The 18,314-nt window shown below is 42.8% G+C and overlaps 1 protein-coding gene and 1 non-coding gene across 4 annotated transcripts in view; one reads left to right on the forward strand and one right to left on the reverse strand.

Moving 5' to 3' along the window:
* The window catches only part of SLC4A4 (solute carrier family 4 member 4), a 394,952-nt gene that overhangs the window by 165,377 nt on the left and 211,261 nt on the right, over positions 1 to 18,314 (forward strand). The window lies entirely within an intron of this gene.
* On the reverse strand, positions 4,321 to 4,427 carry LOC128592088 (U6 spliceosomal RNA). Its single transcript, XR_008381762.1, has one exon. It is a non-coding gene; the product is annotated as a U6 spliceosomal RNA (small nuclear RNA).

Consider the following 18,314-nt stretch of genomic DNA (forward strand, 5'->3'; position numbering starts at 1 on the left):
GTAGTTGGCTTTCTTCTGTCAGTGATGAGTAAAGAATGAATGGTACCACAGTTGTCATAAATATAAAGGTAGAGTGATGTTTAAGTTAAAACATAAGTCACCAGTCAAAAAGACAGTGTAGTTTTTTCCTTTGCCAAAAATGAAATCTTATTCAATCAAATAAATGATTTATAACTCATTGCTTTTCTGAGGTCATTCATTTTCCTTTATATAATTTTAAACATGGAGGTCTACTGACAGTGTAAGGCGTGCTTACTCAGATCTTAAGTTTTTAGGTATAGGTGATTGGGAGAAATCATTTCAGTGACCAAAATGGTAACAGCTCATTTGTGTAGGGAGCGATAACTGGAGAGGTAGTCAGTGAAGGAAAGGAACTGAAGGTCAGGGCCGTGGGGGTGGAGAGGTGGGTTCAGAGTTACCTACTTAGAATTTACACACACACAGTCTGGGGGCTGCTCTCTCTCCTTACGGACGGGGGAGTGTCTCCTCATCCTAGGGGCCAGGGTAGACCCTGGGGCTGCAAACCTCAGGTGTTTACCTCACCACCCTGGGTTGGCCCCTTTGCTTAGGAATACCCAGTTCCTTTTTAATAGCAGGGTCAGAAGTTTTCAGGAGTTTTACCTAGGTTTTCCTAAGAGAGGAAGTGATCACAGAACTGAATCGTTTTTGTAGTTCTTCAGAATTAATCAATTTGAGAAAATATTTGCAGCTCCTTCTGCCCTTTCCTCTTTCACTTATTTCACAACAGCTTGTTTTGCCAGAGGCGGTCCCTGCCCAGCCCCCTGCCCAGGCCCCTCCGGCTCTGGCCACTCTGTGGACACCTCCACTCTGCTATTCTGAACTGAACTGAATCTTTTATATCGCATACAAATAAAATTTGAATGTGTTTTTGTTGCTTTGGCTTAAACACTGTGGAATAAAAGGCAGTGTAGCACAGAGTAAGGGAGGGGCAGAAAGCCAGAGCTCTCCTTTGTGCCTCTGCGCTGGAGCACACTCCAGAGTTAATTTTCTGCTTTTCTGTCTTTGGAGCTGCATCTGTTGAAATGCATATGTAGAAAGATGTTAACTTGTGTTGTACAATAGATACAGTTAGAAATCAACCTGGCTCACATACAGTGATCAATAAACTGTGAGCTTTCAAGTTCAGTTTATGCCTTTTAATGGCACCTGGCATTTCTGTACCATGAGCAATGTCCGGAGAAGCAGCAAAGCTCTAGGTTCCCCAAGCTTGCTTTTATTCAGATGGCCATGAGTTACTTTTAGACATATTAGCCAAGTCATAATGTTTTATATATCAGATGGGATTTAGGGAAATGGAAACATGATTTGATAATTTCTATTGATTATGTGTGATTTCTCCTCAATATTTTCTTAGTTTAGAAAGCGTGGTTACTTGTGTGTTTGGCATGTTTTGGAGTTGATAATCTCAGATCATTCTCCAATTAGAACACATACTTGGAAGTCGCTTTCTCAGCTCAGGCGAGAGCAGAGCCTGTCCCCCTGCACGCTGGTTCACAGACAGGCCAGTTTGTCTTGTTAGCCGTGTGATAGAAAATGAAGGACAGGAGAGAAGAAATTATCCTTTACTGGTGAACACATTTTTTTTTGTTTTTTTTGCAGTTTTTGGCCCAGGCCAGGTTTGAACCTACCACCTCCAGTATACAAGGCTGGCGCCCTACTCCTTGAGCCACAGGCACCACGCCTCTCTACTGGCTCTTAATTTGTTCTCTCTTCTGGATTTTAAAGTATTATTGGAAAAAAATAGCCTCTACTCTTTTATTAAAGATAAGACAAGCTCTTACAAAGATAGGTTGTTTGCAGGACTGAGAACTATTGGAACTATGTCTTGGCTGGGCTGGCTGGCCACGCTGGAGAGCCAGCAATGCAAAGGGCTGAGCCTGTTGCACTCAATGGCAGGAGACATTCTGAGGTTTCCCATGTATTGGGAGGGGGCCCAAGACAAAGAAGTCCTTGTAAAACTCAGCTAGTGACTGGCCGTGGGATAGAGTCCTTGAAGAATCCGTGTTAACTAGTCCCTGCCCAATGGCACTCTGCTGCCGCTTGTTGTGGGAACCACCAGCACTGTGAAAAGAATCTGCTTCTACAGGTAGATGCTGTAAGCTCCTTTTGCTTATGGACACCATTATTCCTTGTGAACACTGGCGCTGCCCATGGAGTATCATGTACCTTCTTTGCAAAGTCTTATCACACTGAGATTCTTAAAAACTATTCTTTATTTTTACATGTGTGGCCATTTCTGTAGAAGATAATTGGATATCCTTTCATCTGCCTTTCTGGTTTGATATATGAATATACACACACACACATTTGCTTCAGCAAAAGGACTGAATGCATTGATCAATCATATATATAATTTTAAGATTAACCAATGCACTCATTTCTTTTGCCAAAATGTAGGGAGCATCGTGTTTGAAATGAGAGGATCTCAGAGGATCTCTGCTGCTGCTGCTTGGTGGTACTGGGACCTCGCTGGGGTTCCGTGTCCATTTTCATTCCCCAGCTTGGTAGGGACCTGTGAGCCTCAAATGAGGAAATGTATTGAAAGCATTTGTGAACTGTGAACTATCCTGTTTCCCCGAAAATAAGATATCCTCCGAAAATAAGACCTACTTACAGGAAAGATAAGACGTCCCCTGAAAATAAGACCTAGCGCATCTTTGGGAGCACACCTTCAAATAAGACACTGTCTCATTTTTGGGGAAACAGGGTATCATACAATTGCTAATTATTATTATTTAAAATTTACTTTCACCAGTGTAATCAATGAGTTGTCTTAATGCCATAGACGACACTTAGGTTATCCAAGGGCATATTCATTCCCCACTCCTGAGCAGTAAAAATTCCAGGGGTGCTAGTTTTATATGGGGTCCACCTTGGGTGGAGAAGGGAGGAGGCAGAGAACAGAGACCAGTAAGGACTTAGTTTCTACACTTCCTCGTGAAAGACCATTTTTTTTAAGAATCAAGTTCAACTCTTAAGGTTGATAGTGTTTTATAATTAATATTGATGCTTAAAGAATAGCATACATCACTTTTTAAAACAATTTTAGTAGTCACCAAATATACAAATATGGTCAAATGTGTTTTGCACACTTTTCAGAGAAATTGCCCAGCTTTTCTGGCAAAAGTGAGTCTTTTGGTTACATGGTGAACATTGTAGGAAAGGAGATTCCAGTTTCCCAAGGCAAGTTTTACATCCTGGGAAGTGTGTTTCCTCAGTTGGACTCTGAGGCCATCTTCAGGTCAGGACGTGTCTCCAGGAATAGTTCAGGTCCAGGGACAGGCAGGCTGTGTCGCCGGTTTGGAGAAGGCTTGTTTCATGTTTCCTCTCGCAGATGACTGGGGTCATTCTTTGCCTTCATCTTCAACTTACTTGCCTGTTCTTCCCTTTGGAAACTCCTTTAACTTTTCTGTTGAAAATGTTGTCTGGGGTTCAACTTTAGAGAAATATTGGCAAATGTCATTTATTAATCTAATTATTATGTTTAATAATAAAGATATTAACATATTACATCATCCAGGCTAGAGTGCAGTGGCGTGATCACAGCTTACTGCAGCCTTCAACTCCTGGGCTCAAGTATTCCTTCTGCCTTGGCCTCCCAAAGTGCTGGTATTACAGACGTGAGCCTCTGCACTCGGCTTATAATATCTTTTTTGAAGCAAGGCATCCTGTATATCTAGATGTTCATAATGTGAGCATTGTTTATATTTCCAAACAAAAGTTTTATCTTAGGTTTGAATGAACTATTGAATTAGCTGAGTAAAGAGATTAATTTTGTTTGCAGAAAAGTGGTGGAAAGATGTATGAGTTCTGCCCGCAGACCACCAAGCATTCTAGTGGACAGGGAATGTGGGGCACCTGCAGACAGGTGCTGAGGAGTGAAATGCACTTTTGGTATAAACCTGACACAGGCTCAGTTTTCTTCTATATATTTGATGTTTGATGCTTAGCAAAAGGTATTATGGTTTAGTAAGATGTTACTTCATTTCAGTTTCAAGGTAGGAAGGGCATTCATTGCTGTAGAAATGGGGAAAGAGGTATCTGTGGGAGGCTGGATGTTTAGTCTTGTGGGCTTTGGTAGTTTTGATTCTGTTTTCAGTCTTAGCAAAGGAAATAATTTAAAATTTCGGAAACAACCAAGCTATTGATAAAGTATGTTAAAGTGGTAGAAAGAACAATGTGCTGAGAATAATAATTTTTTTTAAAGAAACCTTGATTCTTCTGTAACTTACTATCCTGGACAAGCCCCTCTGTTTTCTAGTTTGTGAATTGATGTTTCTGTGTGATTTTTTTTTTTTTTTAAATATGGAACGCTTCACGAATTTGCGTGTCATCCTTGCGCAGGGGCCATGCTAATCTTCTCTGTATGGTTCCAATTTTAGTATATGTGCTGCCGAAGCGAGCACTCTGTGTGATTTTTTAAGGCCCCTTCCCAGTCGAAGTTCCATGGCTCTGACTTCTTCCCATGACCACATGATTGTTTACGTCCACAGTGTGAAGGCAGCAGGTATCCCTTATCAATGGAAATTACCTTTTAAAGTCTGAGCAGCAAACTTTGCTGCAAAGGGGATCCATGGAGTTGGGCTGTGGGGGGCAGCTGCTGGCTGGCAGGTGCTCTCTCTGACCTCACCCCCCGCAGGGTTGTCTCTTGCCTGTTTGATTCTCTCTTTCCTAGAAAGCCATGACCCTGCAGTAGTTTCCGGTGACCTATTTTTAGACAGTATGCACACTTTTCACTGGTGACCCCCAAAGGCAACAGTGCCCCAGCCTTCAGTGTATCCTTAGGTAACACTACAACTGGGACTGTGCAACCATGTGGGGAAAGAAGATAATGTCGTGTTAGGTCTGAATAGGGTATTCGGGGATGGAAAACGTTATGCATACATAGACTTTGGTAAGTGGGTTTTAGACAGATTGTTTTTCAAGCTCCATTATGTTACTTTAAACTTTTTCACTTTTTGTAGTAATCATTTTTTTCTGTTGTTTATAATACATTCTATTATAAATGGGGCTTACCATCTGCCATAAAGGGAAGTGTAAAACCCAGGCTGTGCCAATCTTTTTCTTTCCTTAAAGTAATTTCCGTCAAACCTCATTTTCCTCTGCTTTAATGCCCCTATGAGTGTGACAGTGATCTCAGATCTTGACCTTGTAAGTGAGGCACTTGACAGATCCGAGCCTGGGCAGGACAGGGAGGCAGAAAGATGCTGGGACGGGAGATGGGAGCACATGGATCACTCACGACGCTTCCCTGTGAGGAGCGAGAAGCAGATTGGCCGTTTCTAACTTAGCCCAAATGGCATTTGCACAGTTGTAGGGTTCATTTCCCAGCCGTGTGGCTTGCCTGTTAGCGCTCCACGTGTGTCCCTGCTGCTGTGCAGAGCATTTGCAGACCCCTGTGTTCTTCATTCCTAGAGGCACTCCTGCCTTCCAGCATGTTCCCAAAGGACCGCCTCTTGGAAAACTCTCCTAGTATATATGGATGAAGCAGATTATTTTATCAGTGTTCCATTTCGTTTTGGTTAGCTCCTTGGGAATCACAAAAATAATCAAATAGGAGGCTATAATTTAACACTGTAATCCAGGTCAACAATCACAGGATTGTGTGTGACTCAGAGCATGTCTGCTCTTGCTCAACAGGATTGCTGCTGTAACCATCTGAGATAAGTCTTTTTAATCTTGTCTTCCCTTCCCTCCCTCTCCTCCTTCCACTTCCCCTGCCTCTTCCTCTCTCTTCCTTGCTTCCTTCTTTCCTTTCTCTCTGCTGCCTTCCCTCCTTGTCTGGATTTCACTACTTACAAGGAAAGGAGCACCAACCTTCACAGCATCTTGAGAGCTGTGGGTTCAGTTTTATCAGTGTTTATTGAGGGCCCAGTTTGTTCTTGGCTCTCTACCAGGCCCATTCCTATGCACTGTCTTGTTTCATCCCCACAGCAATTCTGCAGAAAAAGCCATTTCATCCCCATTGCATTGCTGAGGAACCTTTGGCCTGATTCACAGAGCTGGTATGTGGCAGAGCCTGCACCTGAAACCAGGTCTTCTGAGCCTCTCCCTCCCAGCTCAGGAGGAACTCTGCTTCTGATGGGAAGCTGCGGTGGCCAGGGTTCTGCAGAGAAACAGTCGGATATGAGGGAGACGCACACTTGTGTGTGGCTGTGTATTTATTACAGGATTTGGCTTCCATGATTGGAGACCAAGAGGTTCTACCATCTGCTGTCTCCAAGCTAGAGACCAGGAAAGCCAGTGTGGTATTCAGCTTGAGTGCAAAGCCTGAGAATTGGGGGTGTGGGGGCGGACAATGGGGTAAGCCCTGGTCTGAGTCTGAAAACCCAAGAACCATAGCACTGGTGTCTGAGGGCAGGAGAAGGCGGATGTTCCAGCTTAAACCCAGAGAGTGGACTCCCTTGTCTGTCTCTCTTATGTTCTGTTTGGTCCTTCAGCAAGTTTGTTGATGCTCATACACACCAGTTGAGAGGCCTTCCTTACTCAGTCTACTGATCCAAATACTTTCTCAGAAATGCCCTTGTAGACAAATCTAGAAACAATGTTTTACCAGCCATATGGGCATCTCTTAGGCTGGTCAAGATAACACATAAAATTAATCATCACAGAAATTCTTTCAGAAAAGAAACTGTGAGTCAGTAGGACAGCATTGGACTGAATTCTGGGTTCAGACTCCCCATAAGTGAGTCAATGGGACAGCATCGGACTGAGTTCCGGGTTCAGACTCCCTGGACTGATAAGGCCTTGGGCAAATTTTTTACCTCTGTACTTATTAAACAGAGGTAGTGAAAGCCAGCTGAGAAGAATGTTAATCTATAGCTATGTGTATTCACTATGGAATCTTAGTTTCATTTGTACTTTTAATTTTATGGAATGCTCAGAACTCCTTAGCTGGGAGATAAATTCCAACATACTTATCTTTATAGCATACATGAATAGAAATTTTATTGTCTAAACCAATTGTTAACAAATATGTTGAATTACTGGGCAGAATTTGATTATTTGATGGGTCAGTTGGTACCTATTTGTCAAATGCCTACGATGTGACTAAGCGCCTCACGTTCATGACCTCCTATAATCCTTATATTATTCCTGTAAGTTCTCCATCACTAACCTTTCACATGAGAAAAAGGAAGCTCAGAGGAGTTAAATGATTTCCCCCCGTCATGTAACTAGTAGGTGGAGAAAGTAGGATTTGGATCTTTGAGAGCACAGAAATAGCACAGCTGTTACTAATGTGGGGTTTGGAGTTAGCTTTAAGTCCCAGTTCTGTCTCTTACTAGCTGTGTAACCTTGGGCAGTGACTCAACTTCTCTAAACCTTTGTTTTTAGATTGAGCGACCTAAGGGGGTTGTTTGTTCAGAAGACTAAATTGCAAGCATCCTGTTGGCATGGTCTGGCCATGCAGTGAGACCCTCTAAGGGTCTCCCATATGAAATGGGAGATGAAGAATAAGGATGAAATGTGAAAAAAATTTCTTTCATAATGTATGCTAACGTGTTAAATCATGCAGCTTTAGCAAAAGAGATTAGTGTGGTGCATATGGTACACCAGACAGAACTTTGGAGTGGGGCCGGGTATGCCCAATCTTTCCCTGTCTTTACCACTCGCTCCCTGCAAAGCTTAGAGCATGTCATTCCACATCCTGTCCCTCTGTCTGTGTTTGATCTTTGTGGCTTCCTCAAGCATCTGCTGAGAGGCCACACGCTGTCCCAGGCACGCCACGCTGGGGCACGGTGTTGGTCCCCACCACGGCCATGGGACTTCAGACCCAGTGGGACAGACACAGGCATCGGAAGACTCATAATGCAGCATGAAAGTGGAACAGCTGCGCTCTGAGCCGGGGAGGCTTCATGACAGAGCGGACAGTTGCATTAAGCAGTGAAGCAGAGATACCGTCTTACTCATCTTTGCATTACTGTTTCTCAAACCTTGCAGTGCAGAGCCTCACACAGTGCCAGCCCTTGGCAGTGAATTGGATACTTCATTCGCAAGCCTGATTTGCTTTTAAGATGCGTTCCTTCCTGTGTTTCTTGTTTCTTGCTCTATCTCCTCTCCCTTTCTCAGACACAGGTCAGGGCCTAAGTTTCTTAGAGGCTGAGAGCACCGGCTCTGGAGTCAGACTCCCTAGTTTCAGGTATTGTCTTGGCCACTTATAAGCTATTTGACCTTGAGCAAGTTACATAAAATGGGGATAATAATGGTACCTAACATGATTAAATGGAAAAAATTGCATGCAATGAACTTAGACTGCAGACTGAGCACTAAGAGTTTATAATAACTTAATGGATACTGACTTTTTTTGTTTTTCATTTAGATATACTTTTCCTGAGTTCATTTGTCAGTAGTGCTGCCTTACAAATATGTAGTTACTTGCAACAATAGAATTTTCCCATGCATTTTCTGATTGATGGTGGACAAAAAGAGAGGGTGACTTATTTTAGAAAGCACGTTGCTTATTCACAGCCTGCTCTTGCTTTAAACTGCAGATCATAAGGTCCTGGTTAATGCCACAAAGAGCTCACGTGCATTTTGCTAATTACAAGTCATGCTTCTTAGCGGCCTTTTTAACTTTTAAAATGACCTCCAGATTCTGATTTTCCTTCACTCTGTTTTAATAGTTAACAAACTGTTTAATGTGCAGTAGGAGAGCCCAGGGAGGCTGAGTCAGGCAGAAAATGGCAGGTGAATTAGCTGTGAACGGTCTCAGTGAACAGGGAATGGGTGGCAGTTACTTAAAGTGATTGCCTAAGTTCTCTTACAGGATTTAAAGGAAAATATGTGCGGAATGTATTCATTCCTAGGATTCATCTGCCCATCCTGACCTCCACCTCACCCAGAGCACTGTGCAAAGTACAGGTTACCGACTGCCCGCTTCCCGAGATGCAGGGACTGATGACTGTCACCACAGGTTAGGGTCAGGGCTGCAAGGCAGACAACTCAGGGGTTATCTGTTTTTAAAGCTTTGTTATCTGGCAGCACCTGTGGCTCGAAGGAGTAGGGTGCCAGCCCCATATGCCAGAGGTGGTGGGTTCAAACCCAGCCCCGGTCAAAAACTGCAAAGTAAAAAAAAAAAAAAAAAACCTTTGTTATCTTTCAACAATTAGAAAAAGCACTTGAAGACAATCCAGTGTAACTGGTCCCCAAGAGTAACAGTGGTGACTGCAGGGGGAGAGTAGCTGAGGAAGTGGAGTCTGACTTCCAGTGGCCTCTGTAGCCAGCAGCAGCACCATTTACTGGGCCACAGCAGGAAATGTGACAGCTAGATTGCGGCAGGTTAGTTTAGAGAGGAGTGTGGATGAAAATAAGATACTGTCTGATAAATGGAAGTGGTGTGTCTATGAAAAGAATTGCATAAGAAATGCTGAGTATACTTTTGGTGCAAGGCAGCCTACACTGGATTGTAGGAAACACATTCTCAAGGTGTATGCAAGCGAGAAAACAAAGATGGCGAGATGCCCAAAGCAGCGTGAGCAGGTGTGCACAGCTGCCGTCCTGACCTCACTGATGCGGTCGGCACGGGAAGAGCTGCCGAGTGCCCTCCGTCCTCCACCCACTGATGGTGCCTTGCCCCCAGCTTCCTAACACACACCGGAGTTTGCTGCCTCCTGCTCAAAGCCCTCACCCTTCCCTGCTGTCACTGGAGGATCCAGTCTGAATGCCTTTCCGAGTGTGCCGGGCCATTCTGCTAGCACAGTACCTTAGTAGGGGTCAGTACACGGTAGGTGTTTAGTGCCTGTTTATTGGATGAAGGACTAAATCAAATACAACCACTGTAACTATCTCTGTACACGTGGGTTTTTCCCTCTGGGGACACGAGACTGCCCGAGCACTACAGCGTGCACGTTTTCTACACATAAGAGGTGCTCGTTCAGAGTTTGTGAACAAGTCAGCGGCCTGACAGAGTAGGCGTTGGTCATCCAGTCTCAGGTGACTCCCGGGTGGTCGTGCTACTGAAGGAGATCAGATCCACTAGATACATTTCATAATAATGTGCTTGATTGTCTTGGAATTTATAAAATTATCAGGCCAATGACTGTCTGAATTTGAGACACTGGAAATCTGGCTGACTTTCTTAGGGTCTTCCCCTCCCCAAACAAAGGGAATTCTTTGTTTCCCCTGTGTTCTCTGTCCATTAAAATCAGACCTAAGGCTGGCAGCATCACCACAGATGAGTCAGAGCTGAGGGCCCAGGATTGCTCTTCTAAGAATTCATACTTGGCCTCTGTTGAGGAGGTCATGGAGTGTTTGAAGTGTATATGGATTTTGTCTTGAGCTGATTTTCCTAGGAACAAAAAGCTTACAAGAGATACTGAGTAGTCTTTACATTACTTTATCAGAGCATCAGTGTGACCGGAGGGTAGAAGGGAAGCGTGAGTCTGTCATGCTTCCTGGGTCCAGGCCCCGCTGTCCAGGCAGGACGCAGGCCTGCAGTGGAGGCAGAGGAGACAGATTTCTCAGACTGAGATCTTGGTGCTCCTGGAGTTGAGGATGTGTTTACCTGGAGCATCCCTTTTATTTGGATTTTTGGTAAGAAATATTTTTACAGTGAAGTAAACTTAGAGCTATTAATTTTAAATGCAAAATACAAGACTCTTTAAAGTTTAAAGACAAAGCATAGAGATTTACAGAGATATTTTGAGGCTGGCTGGATGCCTTAGTTATCCTGTCTGATTAAAGTCTTGAAGAACACACACATTAAACTAAAGGACTGGTTTGTAACGCAGATGATTTAATGACTGGAATAGACATTTTCAGTACACATTTGATGATGAAGCTCTTTAAAATCTCAGTTTTTGACATTGGTTCTGTCTCACTCCTTCCTGGGTATAAAGGACAGTGGTGTGATCTTCAGCTTCACTTGGTTCCGTGAGAAACCAGTTGGGACCCACCATTGCAAAGAAGGGCATCTTCATGCCTTTAGGAACGAGTTAAAGCATGAACCACTTTGTTTAGAGCCAGTTGGCAGTAGCATACTGCTGGCATTTCCAAACCATTTAAAAAGCAAAAGTTACGGTTATTAATTTTTGAAGCTACAAAAGCATGAATCAACATTATAGCAGTGTCAGTGTCTCAGTCAGAACTAGTTTAAGCTGAACTATGGCAGCAAAATAAACGTTTGCAGATTGTTTTGACAGAATGATATCCACTGGGCTTCCTTTGTGCTGGCAGCCTCACTTCTGAAGCAGAGTTGCTGTAGTTAAAGCTGAGAAGAAAATCCTTCCTCCAAATGTGCAGGACCTTAACGAACAGGCCTGTTTGCAGGCGTCTGTGACGTGGCTTGCACATGTCCTCAGGAGGAGCAGAGCACTGCTGGAGAGGCGCCTCTCGACCTCTGGCACAGCCCCCCACAGGGATGCAGGCGGCCATCAGCCACCATGTGGTGCAGGCTGTCTTAAACACAGGTCACATGTGATGGGGTTTTTATTTGTTTTTTATTTTTTGGAGAGGGGGTCAGGCTTTGTTACCTGGGCTGGTCTCCTGCCTCAGCCCCCCGAGGATAGCTGGGACTAGAGGCACGGCCACAGCACGCGGCTCACGTGTGTTTTTAATGTTCTCTAGACAGGGCTGTAAAATGGAAAGGTGCCTCTTTAGCTAAAGTACTGAATTATTATAAATATGTATTGACCCTTGACAGTCTTAAAAATTGTAATGCTCCTGGCTAATTTTTATGGGATACTTTTTTCTTTTACCTTCTAAGAGTTTATTGTTTTGTGTATGTGTGTGCTGACAACTGATTTTATTCTTTTTTTTTCTAAAGTACACTCATCTTTGGTGGTGGAGGATTGCGCTGGTTGTGATGGAGGATAGGTCTGAGAATATTTTGGAGAGCTTGTTTAGTTGTGGCAAATTTCTTCAACATGTGGATGTCATTAAAGTATTTAATTTCTCCATCATAAATGAAACTCAGTTTAGCTTGGATACAGGATCCTGGGTTGAAAGTTATTTTGTTTTAAAAGATTAAAGATTGATGACCACCCTATTCTAGCTTGAAAGGTTTCAGCAGAGAGATCTGCAGTCATTCTAATATTTTTCCCATTGCAGGTTATGGCTTTCTTATGTCTGGTTGCTTGCAGAATTTTCTCCTTCATATTAACTTTGGTGAAAAAAAATATCCAATGTACTCAGTACTACTATAAAACCAGTTTTTAATCACTCACAATTTCATATGAGAGATGAATCACAACTATAGCCCAGAGAAGAAGGGAAGGGGAGGAGGATGGGAAGGGAGGGGGTGGCTCAATAGAGGGAGGGTTAATGGTGGGACCACACCTACGGAGCATATTGCAAGGGTACAAGTCAAATCTATCAAGTATTGAACACAAATGTCTTAACATTGTGATTAAGAAAATGAGGTGAAAGCTAGGTTAATTAGTAGGATATAAGAACTCCAATTTGTATAAATTATCAACACATTGTATCCCAAAAAGGCATAAATGTATTCATGATCTGTGTATATATGACTTTTTTTTTTTTTTTAGAGACAGAGTCTTACTTTGTCACCCTCTGTAGAGCGCTGTGGTGTCACAGCTCACAGCAACCTTTAGCTCTTGGGCTTAGGCGATTCTCTCGCCTCAGCCTCCCAGGTAGCTGGGACCACAGGTGCCCGCCACAACGCCCGGCTATGTATATATGACTTAATAATAATAAAAAAAAAAAAGTACACTCATCGCTGGAAGCTTAGGCACATGCAACCCAGGAGGCTAGTTTATTCCCTGGTATTTTTTGAAGGGTGTTTGAGATTTTCTGAAGTAGTAACATGCGTTTTATATGAAGCTCTGCTCAAATGTGTTTATGTGCGTTTCATCTGACTCCACAGATCTGTGAGTCTCTAACTTAGAACTGACATGTTTATAGGCTACCTTGTTTGAGCTCTGGGATGAATTTAGACAGTTCTTAAAGCCATTTACAATCGAAGAAAAATTAAAAGGAATAGAATGGATGGCTTGTTAAAAAGTAAAGGAATCTCTATTTCAGTGTAGGAAAAGTTTAGCACCCATTTGGAAGGCATTTGGTGCTAAGGATCTTTGGGTATTTAAAAAAAAATTTTTTTTTGATCATTGGATATTTTAAAGAGTAAAAATAAATGTCATCATTATCAAGATTTTAACATGCCTCCTTTGCAAAGAGTTCAAGCAAATGGCCAGATGTGCTTTTGAGATGTGGAATGTGAGTTTCTGACGGGCGCTCTGTGTTCACAAACGCAGCCGGAATGGAAACGAAGGCGGAAGCACCAAGGACCAGGGAGAGCACAGACTTCACAGTCGGACAGACCGATGTCACTGCACTCTGAGTCTGGGACTCCCTCCAGCAGACCTGTGACCTGGGAAACATGTGGCACCTCCTTGAACCTGTGTCGCGTGTTAATACAGAGGTGCAGCAATGCTTAGGTTGTGGGAATGTTCTGAGCACAAAAGGAGGTAATATATGTTCATAATAAGTGCTGTTTACCAGTAGATGTTCTTGTTAAGTAATATTTCCAATCTAGCATCCTTACCAATGCAAATATTACGGTTTCAATGGCTAACCACTTGGCCAGAAAAAGATAGAAAGTGCGGTGCGAAGATTCTCCTGGGTAAGCCCGTGTTAGTGACCACCCTTTGAAGAGGCGTGCAGGTGGTGACCAGCTGACCGAAGAAGAGTCCAGCTTGTGATCCTGGAAAACAGAAGCCTAAGTTTTGCAAGAAAAGACGGCCGTGGGTGTACCTCAGCTTTTACATACCCCAAGTAAGACTGTTAGCCAAATTATTATTCTCGAAGTTCTTGATCATTTTAAATAGTAATAGATGAAGGATAGAAGAGAAATTCTCTAGGTGAGCTTGATTTTAGTACGTGAAAGGATTCTTCCCCCCCCCCCCCAGGCTAAGCATAGCACATACTAATTTCATAGGCAAATTAAACAACTGTCATTCAGGGAAAGATTTACCATACAGACATTTCAGAACATTTTAATTGCAGTTGATGTTTCTGAAGTGGATTCTTGGACAAAACCCCCTATATAACTTGAATTAGCCACTCTGTAGAAGAAAATTTAGTGTCAATGGATTTAATACCCAAAGAATAAATTTTAATATTTAGGCATATTTTGTGTTAGTGATTAGAAAAAAAAATTAGAAACTGACTTCAAGAATTCTCTTTAGTGGGCGGTGCCTGTGGCTCAGTGAGTAGGGCACCGGCCCCATATACCGAGGGTGGCGGGTTCAAACCTGGCCCTGGCCAAACTGCAACAAAAAATAGCTGGGCTTTGTGGTGGGTGCCTGTAGTCCCAGCTACTTGGGAGGCCGAGGAAAGAGAATCGCCTAAGCCCAAGAGCTGGAGGTTGCTGTGAGCTGTGCTGCCATGGCCCTCTAGTGAGGGCGATAAAGTGAGACTGTGCCTCTAAAAAAATAAATTAATTAATTAAAAATAATTCTCTTTAGGAGATTTAGTTACCTGAGATTACAAGTAAATCTAAATAGCATTTTTGATGTGTTTTAAAGTAGGATTACATGAATATAAAAATATAAGAACGAGGCATTGGCCTGTTTTTCCTTGAGTATACAAGGCAGAAGTTCAGAATTTACTTAATAACTACGATTTATTTTTGTATAAAACATAACGAAATTTTAAAAAATATTTGGGCTTTTATTTAGGAAAGTTAAGTTTTTTAGAAACACACTAGCAGCTCATTTACACGTTATGTTACTGTGCGTTTTGTCCTGCTCTAGCAGAGATCACACTCCTCACCTCTCTGCACGGGCACAGGCTGGGTGAGCACCACTCACCGGGAACAGTGGTGGTGCATGTGCTTCAGGGGCAGCTCAGAGAGAAGCCGTGCTGCGTAATATTCATTTAGTATCTCTTGTGTTGCTGAGCCTGTATTTGTTTTTAAGTCTTGAAGAGGAGAAGTTAGGCAATTGTCAGTAGGACCTGGAGTCAAAACTTATTCTCTGCACGGAATTTCCAGATTCACTGCAGTGAGTCAGCCTGGGGCACGGCTTGCGTCCTTTGACCACACGTGCTTTCCAGGTGTGCACCATCCTGCATACGCTGCCCTGTCTGTCCTTGGAAGTCCTCATCCCTTTTCACGTGCTTTTATTGTTCCAGTGAAGTCGTCTCAGGTTTTTAATGACATGAAGTACTTGTGCTCACTGAGGTCTCTGCAGCTGGTTATGAGCTCTTCAGATCATTGTCCCTGAGGTTGACTCGCGTTGACCACCATGGATGAGAAATTCCGTGAAAAACCTCTGTGCTATACAGCGTCTTTCTGCAACTTCTCATTAGAGCTCACTGTGTGTCTTTGACTAAATAAAGAATATTGTTGGGGAAGAATTCTTTGCAAGAGTGTCAGATTTAGTTTTTTTGATCTTTGCATTGAAAATTTGTTGGCATTACTTCTTAAAGGAAAGATGAGATCAAAAGTGCCGTAATGAATAATGTGTTGGTAGATGGTTTAGTACAGTAGCACCGTCTTGTCCTTTGAATAGACCTTTGTAAGCCGAAAGAGTGAAATTCAGTTAAAAGTTGTGCGGCACTTAGACGTGCCTTTGGTAACAGTCTCACTCTTCCTGTCACTGATTGTCAGACGGATGGGAAAGCTGAATTGGAGGGAGACACCGGGTGCGTTGGAGCTGGACTCCAGATACAGGCCTTCTCCTTTTGATCCCATCACTCCCCCCTTGGTTGGTGTTGACTCAGGGTTGTGTTTTCTCATGAAATGAAGGCCCTGTGCTGTCATTAGCATGTGGCAGGAGAGCCCATGTAGAATCCTGTCCTTTAAAATGAGTGCTCCCTAGGCCATGAAGACCCTTTCCCTGAGGGCGTGGGTGCAGCTGCACTCTGGGGCATTTGGCAACAGTCAGTGAGGGCTGGAGGGTCAGACCTTCCCTGAGTCCTCCCTAAAACTTTCTGGGAAAATCTCCTTCCTTTTCTGCCCTACCCTAAACAACATGGGTGTCTGTGTTTAATATTTGCCCTCCTGACTCCCAGCGTACCACCACTGACTTGCTTCTGCCCAACATACCCTGGCTTCTTGCTCTGAAGTTGGTATCTTGACCTTGATTCTCTCTTGGGGCCCATTCCTGCTGGGGGCCTTGGTGTTTGTACCACAGCTTCCTCTTAACAATTTGGCTAATCTTGTTCATCAGGCCCAGAGCAGGCTGCTTAGACTCACTCTTTACAGCTTTCAGTGACAGAATCCCAGAAACCCGACCTCGATGGAGGTTCTTTCCTGCCCCTCCCACTAAAAGGAGGCAGTAGAGGGCTTTGGACAATTTTCAGGTGAATGTCTAATCTCTGCTTTATAAGGTTGTGAAAGCACTTTGTGAAGGTAATTCCAGGGCAGATTTTGAGTTTATGCAGCTATTGAAAAGTATCATAAATAGGCAAATGTACTTCTAAACTAGCTTAAATTGATACTTAATGTATTGAAAGAAGGGTGCTGAGAAGGCAAAGGAACTTGAAGTTTTATGATAGTTAATTGGAAATGTTGCACCAATCAAGGAATAGCCAGGCCTCACATGTTACCAGACGCCTTACAAGTGGCTAAATTGTAGTATGGATCACATTGGATGTTTTTTCTTCCATTCTTGAGATGCTTTACTAAGAAGAATATGTTCCAGCTCCATCCGTGTAAACATATCAAATCAGTACATTGTACCCCACAAATACATTAATGTACACAATTATGATTTAATAAAGAAAAAAAAGAAGTGGCTAAATACTCTCTTTGTTCTTTCTAAATAGCGCACTGTTAATAATCACTCTCTGTTGAAGTGGTGCTTACTTATCTTACCCAGTGAACTGAGGCTGTATCCAAACGGCTTGAAGTGTTACACATAGGCTTTAAATATGAGAGATTAAGAAATGTTACATAGAAAGATTACAGTGAAAACAGATTATGTTGAAGAAGGTGAACTCTTTACTTTTGTTGATACTGCTCTATGGAATGCAGGAATTGTTTGTAGCACGCTTTAGTAGGAAATTAAAATACCTAGCCAGCCCATAGACCCACTTGAATCTATATTTTTTATCAGCTTTGGGTAGTTTAATGATATGGATAATTTAGAAGGAGGCTCATTTCTATGACATATTTTCCTCCTCTACCCTAACAAATGGCTCTAAAAACTTAGCCAACCCCATTTCATCATGTACTGAAAATGGATTTAGATGATCTCTGTTGATCACTTCTGTGGGCACTTGAGGAAACAGCATCAGAATTGACTTGTTCATGTTAACTGAGCTCTTCTCATTCACATACCATTTCCCCCAGAAGCTGAAATCAGCCCTTACAAGGGATCTTTTAATTTCTGGCCCAGTTTTTAGGTCTTTGCTGACCACACAAATGTGTTGCTGGCTGGCTGCCCTGCGCAGTCTCCAGGGGCTAAACGTGGTGTCTTAATGTGCTCTGTTGTGGGTCTATAACAGAATGCCGAAAGGCGATGTATAAGGAACAGAAGCCTGTGAGCTCACAGTTCTGGGGGTTGCTGACTTGGGAGAGGGCCTTTCTGGATATGTTGTATCTAGGGTGAAAGAGAACAAGGTGGGGAAACCACTCCTGAGATGAAGGCTTTGTCCATTCCTCATGACCTGAATACTTCTTAAAGTCACAATGGCAATTAAATGCCAATGAGCTTTTTGGATACAACATTCAAACTGTAGCACAAGGCAAATGAAGCATCGTGTCTGAGAGCAGAGAGACCGTAGGCACCAAGTAGCAAGTGTTGGAGGACCTGTTATGCATATTTTTTCTTTGCTGAGAATATAATTAAACTTCACAAAAGTTGAGGATCCACTACTTTTGGACCCTCAACTCAGAGCAGATCTAAGTAAGGCAGAAAAGAAGAAAGCCTTATTGTGGAATCTTATTGACGTTTCTTTATTGCATTCAGAGTTTGACCCAGATCTTTAGAGCAGTGATACATCTGCAGGGTATGGCACTTTTTTTCTTTTTAAAAGAAAGAATAGGCATCCACATAATGTTCCCTTGATGTCCCCAATTCCTATTTGCTCTTTTAAAAGAGATTGTATTTTAAACTACACTCCCCAGTATTGCTGTGCAGATGAGATAGGTAGAATTCTTAGCTATATGGGGATGAAGGCAGAAGTCCTAAAGATTCTCTGAGGCTTGGTGCCTTTATATTCTTATGAATCTTGAAAGAGAGTCATCTTTTCTACGTGAAGGCATCTAATGGGAGCCTAGGATGGTGGTTGTGATGCTAATATTGGAGCCATAAATTTAGCTGCTTTGTATAGAAAATAGTTGCATTTGATGGAGTCTGTGGAGTTTATTTTAGTAGTCTTGAAGATTT

The sequence above is a fragment of the Nycticebus coucang genome, chromosome 1 (genome assembly GCF_027406575.1).
Source record: "Nycticebus coucang isolate mNycCou1 chromosome 1, mNycCou1.pri, whole genome shotgun sequence".
NCBI classification, from domain to species: domain Eukaryota; kingdom Metazoa; phylum Chordata; class Mammalia; order Primates; family Lorisidae; genus Nycticebus; species Nycticebus coucang.